We start from the raw sequence: 11340 nt of genomic DNA on the forward strand, positions 1-11340 counted from the left end.
GGAGTGAAGCTTTATATTGCTACTGTTTATAGAACCAGGACTTCGCTCCTGAATGTCACAAATTTCATTCAAATACGTTGAGCCGTCTCCTATTGAGAGCATACTTATCTTTGTTTTAATAGAAAAAACGGAGTCCGCCCCAAGGTAGAGCTTCCTAGCTCTTCAGTATGTACTTCTGCGGTGCAATACTGCTTCGACGCTGGACACAGCGCATGCTCTTTTGTCACCCTTACATGCCAACGTATTCACCTCGACATGAACAGCAACCTCCTGTATCCTAGGGAACTCCGGTAGCCCCATTTATTTTGGCAGTGCTCCCCTACCGAATCAAATCATGGAGACATGTAAATAAAATGCTAGCAATGACTTTCAGAGTAAGGCAAAGGGTAGACGTAACAATAAGAAATAGCACAGTTGTGAGGACAAGGGAACGTTGTTATTAAGTAATTTGTTCCTCGTAATTTGTTATCTGCTATCATGTTTCGCGTTAGCTCGAAGTTTCAGCTCCAAAAAATTACTCAAATGCGTGTTTTGCTTTTGGGCACTATATACCTAATATTATGTAATCATTTTAAAACGAACCTTTATTTGCCTACCATGCCACTAAATCAGTCCATCTGTCGATCGCTGGTCGGGTTCTCGCCAAGTAGATTCAACCTTAGCGTAAAAATAATAAGAAGTGCGTCGAACTTCGGCCTACCAGCGCAGCCGGATGTGAACCTGGGCCTAACAACGCAGACGCATCTGCCCACAAACGCACGTGTACTTCTTACATGCCAACACCAACTGTTTCAGATGGTCGCGACGTATTGATTATGATGATAATTCTTGGTACTGAAGTACATTCCCACAACGACGTTTTGGTCAAAAAACGAGTGGTACATATCGTACCCTCAACTTGCTCTTTGAGGTGATAACCGCGTGTTGACGATGATTGTGATTTCCATACTATGGTACGTATCCACCACAGGCAATCAGCAAAGATGCGTGTCCGCTTGTTGAATACAGACTCAGATGGTGATTTCCATACCATGGCACATACCCGCAAAGAACGATTGTCCAGAAGTGGACGGTACACACTGTCATCAACTGGTTCTTTGATATGATCATCGAGTGCTGATGATTATAATTTTCATATTATGGTACGGTCCAAAAGAGGCGATCGGCAAAGAAGCGTGATGGCTTATTCATTATGGTAAGGATACAAATATGGCACGTACCTACGACGGGTGGCTAGCCAAAAAGATAAAACTGCCGCGTGTTGACGGTAACCTTGACTTCAGGACCCAGGGTCGGGATAATACTATTCCAATACCAACTTTATTACAATTTTCTTTTTCGCACTTCAGGATACGAACGGCACTCCGCTAAAGTTATTACCAGAATTGGCTGTTTCATAGCAGTGGCTGATAATGAAGGAATAGTCCATTGATCAGAAATCTGTTCATCTTTCCTGTGCGCATGCTTCTACGCGTTTCGTCTCATTTTTTTTTCTAACTTCTAAACAGTGGAACAACAGTGGAACAACCTACCCGCCAAAACTGTAATGTGAACTGCTCTTGACAACTCCAAGACCTTCGCCGAATAAGTAGTAACTTATTCCGCTCACTCATATAATGCCCGCTCACTCTCATATAATGCACTTTCACGTGGCCCCTTTAGGTACTAATAGATAGATTAAACGAATAAACGACGTCAAGGAAAGTAATCGCTACTTACCTACGTGTTCAACAGTTTCCCACTACACATGGTCTTGGAATACAATTGCTACATAATCATTTGTAGCATCACAGTCGGGATACAGTCATCAAAGCGAATTTCACGGTGATACTGCTTCTGCACAGGCCGTTGGTAGTTTTACACGTAAATGGCGACTACGCTCAAAAATTATCACTTTCCTTGTTCTTTTTAACGAAGAGAGCATACGGCAGATACCCGGTGGACCGTTAGAGTTACAGAACGGGTGCCAAGGAAACGAAGTACAGTCGAGAACGGCAGAAACTACGTGGAGTGATGAAAGTAGGAAATTTGCAGGCGCAAGTTGGAAGCAGCTAGCGCAAGTCAAGGGTGATTGAAGAACGTTGGGAGAAGCCTTGGGAGAAGTCCTGTAGTGGACATAAAAAGTTGAGAGTCACTTTAGCATACGCTAAAGAGGATGAAGGTGAAAGCCTTCGCGCTGACGAGACATTAATTAAATTACTTGACATTCTCATTCGAATGATTTGTCACTTCCTATTACTTGTTTTCTCCCACCAAAGGTCAGGGGTCAGAGTCAGTGAGTTAACTCTATAAATAACTGTACCTTAATTAACTTGATCCTAATCAATACTCAAGATCGTGGGTTCGACTCCGACCAATGGACGTGAGCTCGATCATGAATTGTGGCGTCATAAATTTTGGTGCCATTGAACTTTGGTCCCACCAATGGTCCTGGGTTCGAATATGTTAATTAACTTTGCATTAATTAACCCCACAGGCGGCGGATTTGCCTTTCACCGAAAATGGCGGGCTCAAGGACCCTAATTACCTATGTCTTAATCAACTGCACCTTAATTAATTTCGCTTTAATTAATACCAATGGTTGTGGGTTTGACCATTAATGGTGGTACTACAATTTTTGTGCCATTGAATTTTGGTTTCAAAGAAGGTGGAGGGTTCGGCTTCCAGCAAAAGTCGTGGGTTCGGGGTCCTTAAAATAACTGCTTTATTTACACCAAAGGTCGTTGCTTCCACTGCCAGCAATGGCGGTGTGCTCGACTCTCATCAATTTTGGCGCCATTAAGTTTTCGTTCCATAACGCCGGACGGTCAAGTTTTCGGTAACGCCGGCGAACGGTCTTTTCTACCCATCAGGCACTTAACGCTTTCGCCTTAAGATAGGCTGCTGCTGCTGTTGATTATTATTATTATTATTATTATTATTATTATTATTATTATTATTATTATTATTATTATTATTATTATGACGATGATGAAGGAAAAGAAGAAGAGAAAAGCTAAAAGCGTGTCCTGCGTTTGTGTTACAACGGTACCAAGAATTTTCTACGCCCCAGCTACTTCATGGATGATAACTCTCCGGTAGACTGAGCACATGCTGGTGGGCGAGTTGGTTATGCATCATTATAACGAAGGCGCCAAATAAAACAACGGTCGAAGGAAGGAGACACGAGACAACCACGTAGGCGCCTACGTGGTTGTCTCGTGTATCCTTCCTTCGACCGTTGTTTTATTTGGCGCCTTCGTTGTAATCTCCGGTAGAGGCGTCTTCCACACTGAGATGCGCCGAACACATTCTGTTTGCCTGCGCTCTACATTACGCCGTGCTCTCTGCGACCAAGGTCATATTAAAGGAGACAAAGATGCAGCTAATAGTCAAATTACTCTTCAGTTCAAAAAGAACTGGAGTCGTTAATAGGGCGCGCTAGTGGCCTATCTATTGAAATTTTGTCCGTTATAGTTTTTAGCTAGTCAAAGCACCTAACATTATCCTGCAATAGCGACGCTGAGAACTACCCTAAAATTGGACAGATAATGTCTGTCAAACCACACCACATTTTGCAGTGTGAAATTGTTCTTCACGTGGGCTGCCGCAGCGCTTAGCCTCGCATGTTCGTACAGTTGCAAACAAATGGCTCAAGTCATTATTCAATGCGTTGGTGGCAGGAATTTTTGCAAGTTAGAGTAACAGTTGCCGCGAGCTAAACAATGGCTTTTTAGATGACAGCACACCGCTGTCCGAGGTGGCATTGTTAAGTATCTCACCAGCGCAAGAGGTACCAAAGGTGACGGAACAATGCCGGCGGTTAGCAGTTTCGTTTCAAGCACGACGGGAAATCGAACTCGGCTACTGTTCGCCACGAGTTCCAGGCCTCAATGACGGTGCGAATGTGTCCAAGGCGAAGGTGTCAGCGGCTGCTTGTGAAGGGTCCATCTATTCGTATTTTACACGAGTTCCCTTTCACCCGCTCTGTTCCGCCGAGGCGCGTACGTGACATGGCGTCGCAGCCATGGGGAGTTTAGGAGCCGTTTCGCTGCTCCGGATGACAGAGGCCGACTTTTTCGCTCAATAGGTGATTTCGAACCGTCGCATCAAAATCACAACCTAAACTAGAGTTCTTACGGTGTGGATGGGACCGCTTACCGGAACTTCGATGATGTCGACGGCGACGGCAACGCCGCGAATGCTTGCCTCGTATCCATTGCTGCCTTGCATGTAAGTAAGCCAAAATGAAAACGTAAATGCTTTATGCAGCGATCTCTGTGAAAGCCCTATAGCCTCCTACTTGAAGAATACCGCTGCTTGAGTGACAAGGTCTGCATCCCCCACTGCATTCCATTCGCAGGCGGGCGCCTCCAGCGGACCCAGCACGGTCTGCATCTTAAGCACGGCGATGGTGCTCCTCCCGGTGGCCACGCCGGCCATCTTCTACGCTTTCTACATGGCCAAAGCGTACACGGAGGCGACCACTGCCTCCTCGACGAAGGCAGCGCCACCGCAAGTGGTGTTCTACTACAACGTGACGGCGCTGCAGGGAGCTGGCCTCGACATCACTGAAGAAGGCCATGATGAGGCCACAGATGGTGAAGTCGAGGCTTCGAACACGCAGAGCGCGTGACTGTCAGTCGCCTTGAACGCAGCACTGGCGATTCGAATTACGCCACTTTTCTTTCGGTATTACCAAACGACTTGAAAAAAATTTTACGAAAGTTTTTGTCTGTATTCAAATACATCTTGCGTGCTTATGTTCTTTCTGTGGTCGTTTCCAACTTTTTTTAGTCCGATGCTTCCAGCGCGGTGTGCTGGCGCATGACTGCGCTCCAATGGAATTTATTAGTAATAGCTCCACACAACCATTTGATACAGGAACACAAATTTGGGTATCAGAGGCCCGTATTGACAAAAAGACTCAGGTTGGAATTTGTGCATAGCATAAATTTCGCTAATCGTCATGCTGGACATATGAATAACAGACGGCTGGCCTATGGTGAGGTGGGCTTCTGAATGAAAAGCTTAGGGAATTCCAGATCATGGCTAGAAGTACTTCAAAATAAGTTGACATGGAGAACACAGAGCATAAACACGAGTAAGTAGTGGTAACACGAAAAAATTCTCGCATACGAAACCAGCAACCGGATTATACGGGCCGGCTGCTTTTCTTTTTTTTTTTCTCGACCATGCAAGCTTTTTCAATCACCTGTTGCAGATAGCATAATTGTAGTCCTTAAGGTGTATTACTCGGAGCACCGGACATTACTCTCACATGAAAGTTACATGCATAATCAAGTAATTACCAAAAATCATAAATTACCTTCTTTTTATTTATTTCTCTGCGGCAATCATCCAAATTTACAAATTGCCGCACATTAGTTTCTAAGCCATATCCGGTTGAAACAAACTCAAAGGATCGCATGGGCTACGAGGTCTGAAACTTGCGGTGAAAATGCTCTCTTGCTCTGCTTTCTTAAAATCGCAATTTATGCAATGAAGAACAAAAGAACCTGGAACACCCATTTATTTCATCGCGCACTTTGAGAATAAATAGCTCGAAACTGGTGCCACTCTGAAAATTACTTCCAATTCTCAAGCTACAACTCGCAAATTGCAATATGCCCCGTAAATAACCTAAATAGTAGCTTAATTAACCTTGGTCAATTAGTTTAATATGCATTACAATTTCTCTCGTGCATGTAATGTGCGTATCATTGAGTAATATAGCTCAATGACTAGAATTATGCTATCTCCGACTAGCGGCATTTAAAAATTCTGTATGGTCTAGAAAAGCGCCCGGTATGCAATGCTGAAATAGTCGGACAAGTTGTGATAGGCACGTAGTGTAAATGGTCGTGTACTGAAGCGTCGGTGAAGCTTATAAATAGCACCACTAAATCAATTATTTCACAGTGTTGATTGGAATGACTGGAATGGCCCATCTCATAACGAGGGTCTCGATTCTGGCAACAGTGATCCCTTCAGGTATCATGTGTGGGTTTGTTTACCGGTTACCTTCACCCGAATAAGATCACATTCTCGTGGCGCCTGCGGCAGAAAGGATGTTCCACATCCACCGCCAAAGTCTGTGAGTGGTGGCGCTGGCTAACACTCCCAGGGTTCTTTCTACTAGGAAACATAAATGCCCAAGCAATCGGACGTGGAAACGGCGCCGCGGTAGCTTGGTTATGGGATCTTTATCCACCTGCGTCAAGTTATTTCTTGATCCACTTTCATTTCCATTAGTTTATCGTTTCTTTATTTCATTTATTAAGCAAAAGTAATTTCCCCTATGTTGTCCTTGGTGCCAGTTATTGTTGGCTTCTTATGATATGGCTAATAAAAATCGGCCCCCTTGGTTAACCCCCTTTCTTCCCATCCCCCACAAGGCACTTGTCATTGCTGAGCACCGTAATCATCAGCCGCACATCACTTCGGCAAAACAAAGAAGTTACGTTGTTGGGTTGCGGTGTTATATAAACATTTGCTAGTTCTTCCCATTCATTCCTCGTCTATTTAATTGTAAACTTCAAGTGCAAAGAAAAGAAATAAGGAATAATAAAAACAAATAATAAACATTGATGATGATGATGATGATAACGATGATGATCTTAAGGTGTTTAGCACATACCCACTCACGGGGATTGGCCAAGAGTGGGGTAGATTTTACATATTTTTATTTAAGAATACTGCAGAGTCTCTTGACTCCAAGCAGCAGTAGACACAAATAGAAATACATCAGAAATCGACAACAGCAATAAATACCAAATACAATAAATCAAGAGATGAAACAGTGCATATAACACAATGCAGTAGGCACAAATGGAAATACATCAGAAATCCAGAACAGCAATAAAAAGCAAATACAATAAATCAAGACATAGAACACTGCATATAACAGAATGTAAGCACCCTTTACCCACGCATTTTCAAGTTTGTAAGAAACCCTTCGACACTTGTACTGTCTACAATATGTTTCGGTAATTTATTCCAGGCACGTACGGTTTTCGGAAGAAATGAATATTTAAAAGTATCGTTTAGAGCATTGCATTCCTGTAACACTTTCCCATTATCAAAACGCGAACTTGTGCGCAGAGTATGAGGAGTAATTAAGTTGGAATTGGTGATTTGTATTATGTTGTTACACGCTAAGTACAAGTATATTAATCTGCATTCGGTACGTCTAGCTTTAAGTGTACCGATACCAAGATATGCAATCATTTCTGTCACGCTGTCAGTGCGCTTATATCGGTTGCAAATGAATCTAGCCGCGGTTCTCTGAAATCTTTTTTAATTTGGCAACGTTCTTTTTTTTTTGTACAAGGGTCCTATATACACGAAGCATACTCAAGACATGGCCGGACGAACGTTTTGTATGCTGCTAATTTTACGTTCATAGGGGCTTTTGAAAGCTTTCGTCGAATGAACCAGAGAGATTTAAAAGCTTTAGTGCAGACTGTATCAATATGAAGGTCTCAACTGAGATTTTCTGTAATAGTGACCCCGAGATACTTAACAGCAGGTGATTCCTGAAGCACAATGCCATCCACAGAATAAGAATGTTGTAAAACGGTTTTGTTCCTGCATACATGGAGGACCAAGCACTTGTCAGCGCTTAAGAACATGTCCCATTTCTTGCGCCAGCCTGAAACTTATGCGAGTGTTTTATTAAGCGTAGTTTGGTCGTCTACAGATTTAACCGAGGTATAAAGAATGCAGTCGTCCGCAAAAAGCTTTATCTTAATAGCACTGTGTAAGACTTTCACAATGTCATTAACGTAAATGAGGAATAAGATCGGTCCCAGAACTGACCCTTGCGGTACCCCTGATGCCACCTGTAAAGTCTCCGAGCAGTACTTGTCAACTTGGACATACTGATACCTATTTTATAGATAAGCCCTAATGAATTCAATAAGTCTGTTATTTAATCCGATGGCGTAGAGTTCCTGTAATAGTTTATTATGGTGCACTTTATCAAATGCTTTCGCATAATATAAAAATATAGCATCGATCTGTTCTTTATTATTAATCGCGAGGGCAAAATCATGACACGTGCCAAGCAGCTGCGCCACCGTCTACAAACCGTGCCTAAACCCGTGCTGGGCATCTGATAACAGTTTGTAATCTTCGAGAAATACGGTCAGGTTTCGGCAGATTATATGCTCTAATATTTTGCAGCTTGTTGAGGTCAGTGAAATCGGGAGGTAATTTGATGCGCACAAGCGATCAGTTGACTGGAATATGGGAATGATACGAGCACCTCTCCAGTCTGACGGAAGAGAACACTGAGCTAGGGACGCATTATAAATGACAAACAAGTAGTGCGAAATCTACTCTGCGTAACGGTGCAAAAAAAGATGTAGGAATGTTATCAGGGCCGCCGGCCTTTTGGGATCAAGGTTAAGAAGTAAGTTAAGAATACCTTCTCGACTCACAATGACGTCGGGCATAGAAGAAAGAAACCCTTCTGGCTCGGCAACAAGATCAGTATCTTTACCGACGTATACGGATTGAAAGTATCTGTTAACTCCATCGGCTATTGCTTTTGCTTCCGAGTCTGGTGAGCCGTTCATCATTAATGATATACTACTGGATTTGTTGCCCCCTATATAGCTCCAAAATTTCCCCGGTGCTTCCTTGAGAAAATTGCCTCAGGTGACAGTGAAGAAATGGTCCTTAGCTTTTTTAACCTCAGTTTTCAGTGCTCCACTTAGCTCGTTAATAGCGGAATCTCGAGGCCTTCCTGAGCGTCTCAATCTCTTAAGCTTTCTTTTCATGTGAATTATATGTCTCGTAACCCAGGGGTTCTGTTTTTTCTTCTTAACCTTGTCGGGAACAAACATGACAATGCAATGAAGACAAATCTATTTGAATTTGCCCCACAAAACATTCACGTTGTCTTCAACATTGAAACCGTCCAGATTCATTTCCAAGTAGTCAAATATACTCACATCTTCCGCCCTGTTGAAGTCTTTTACAACAATCTGAGTATTGCTTTTGCCAGAACACTGCAAATATCAACTCGTGATCAGACAGCCCATGCATGACATCAAGAGAGTTGCATGTAACGGTGGAGCTTACAAGCAATAAATCAAGAATATGTCCTGCAGTAGCAGTGATTCTAGTAGGGGTAGTAACAATTTGAGCTAGACCACATGAAAATGCAATGTTCATAAGAATCTCGGAGTGCCTAGCATTCATGCGCATTGTCGTCATGGTGGACCAATCAATGTGCGGTCAATTAAAATCACCGGCTAAGACAAATCTTACGTTCTCACCTCGGAAACGCTGTACATAATTGTGGAGTTGCTCAAAAAATCCAGGATCGGTCGTCGGAGGACGGTATACAACACCGATAACAATAGAATTGCCATAAAAATCAATTTTACAGAAGAGGCTTTCGTGTTCTGGAATAGCCGGCAAAGTTGACACGTTTATGCTCTCCTTAACTAAAATAGCAACTCCACCCTCTCGGGATTATCTGTCACACCTAAATATTTTGTACGATGGAGGAACGATTTCAATATCGAACGCTCCAGCATGTAACCAGGCCTCTGTCAGCAACGTAACATGTGGGTCGAGGTCATAAAGGAACACTTCGAATTCGGCTATATTATTCACGATGTTTTGCACATTAAAATATAGCAACCGCAAATGACAAGTTTTATTTTCCTGTCACTTCGATGCCCCATTTGCGGCCCTTCGCCGGGTGATCATTCGATCATTGCTGGATGCAGCCTGACATCCATTGTCCTGTGTTGTGCCGCCGCTCAAATATGCGCCCGACCTCACAAGCCCGCGTCTTTCATTCTTGTCCTCATACCACACGTACGTCACCTTGCTGAAAACTAGCTTATCGTATTTCAGATACACTTTATCTTCAGGCGTGCGACAGTCTTTAACAGACGACCATAGCTGCTTCCTTATTTTCTGGATTCTGAGTGAATAGTCTTCCGATAGCGAATACTCAGTGTTCTTTAGTTTCTTTGCATTTTTCAGAAGCTGCATTTTTTCGTTGAAATCAAAAAAGCGCATTATCACTGGGCGCATTCGATTTGTTCGCTTTCTGCCGAAGCGGTGTATGCGCTCAAGGCTACTTACTTTTATTCCCAATTTCCTTTCAAATATTTCTGCCAAAACAGCATCCCGGAGCGAATCCTCTGTCTCGGTTTCTAACTGCTCGACTCCATATATAATCAAATTATTGCGTCGGTGTCTGTTTTCAAGGTCATCAATTTTTTTAGGAGGAAATCAGTTTGGCCAGTTAAGTGTCAAACAAGACGTTCACACTCTTCTACCCTAAGTACGGTCTCTGGCAATGACAGCAATTTCTGCTCAATTGAAGCCAGCCTTTTATTAGTTTCAACAACGTGAAACTAATAAGCTTTCCCGGATAGATTTAAGTTCATTTGAAGATGCCTTTTGATTATCTAGAATCGCTGCCAGTTGCTCAGGAACCGTAGGGCCAAGGTTTATTTCCATGTCTCCCCTTAAAAGAAGAACAATAAAGCACAAAGAGTCAAAACAGCTCGCGACACATTCACACAACACCCCTGGGCAAGGGACCACAACCAGCCCCAAGGAATCGCTCTTAAAGTTGTGACTACTCGATTTTCTACTAACCTGCGCGAAAAAGACGAGCCAGGTTAGCCGCGTCTGCGTCCTTTACTTGGTCCCTTGCCCACTGCATCCCTTAATTGGTCCCTTAATTCCAGAAATCCATAATTTTGATAAATAAAGCGAGTAATATCCAAGACGATTCAGTGAACAGGCAGTATAAGAGAACACACGAAAGAAACAACATGTGTGTATATATATGTGTGTAAATGAGGCAACAAGGGAAGAATGAAATGAATAATACAATTAACAATGAAATCGGTTCGATTCAACAATGAATTTCTCTGTGGTGATGCATACAATACTGCGGGAGTGTCCATGCACAGAAGCTCCGATAGACAGAAGCACCGGAGAGTTCAATGGCAGGCCGAGCTGTCGCATTATAATTTGCAATGTCCTTTTGCTCAGGCAGGACCAATGGCGGCAGTCAATGAGTAATGATCAATTGTTTCATGTATGTTGCATGAAATGACACACAGGGGAATTTGGCAAATCAGATCGGCGCATGTGTAATTTAGTGGTTAGTCTCGTTAATATTACATCTGTCTGTCTTGTTTTGCAAAATGTCTTGCTCCAAGAGAACTGTAAGTGGCACAGTTCCGCTGATGACAGATTTGATTCTGATGTCAAAAGGGTATATCTACAAAATCTGGTTGACTTGATAAAACCTGATAAAAGCGCCGTTGGAGTAAATGAAAACGCTTGGGTCGAAAGTCTGAGTTACCTTAACCTATG

This window comes from Dermacentor andersoni, chromosome 4, assembly GCF_023375885.2.
Source record: "Dermacentor andersoni chromosome 4, qqDerAnde1_hic_scaffold, whole genome shotgun sequence".
NCBI lineage: Eukaryota > Metazoa > Arthropoda > Arachnida > Ixodida > Ixodidae > Dermacentor > Dermacentor andersoni.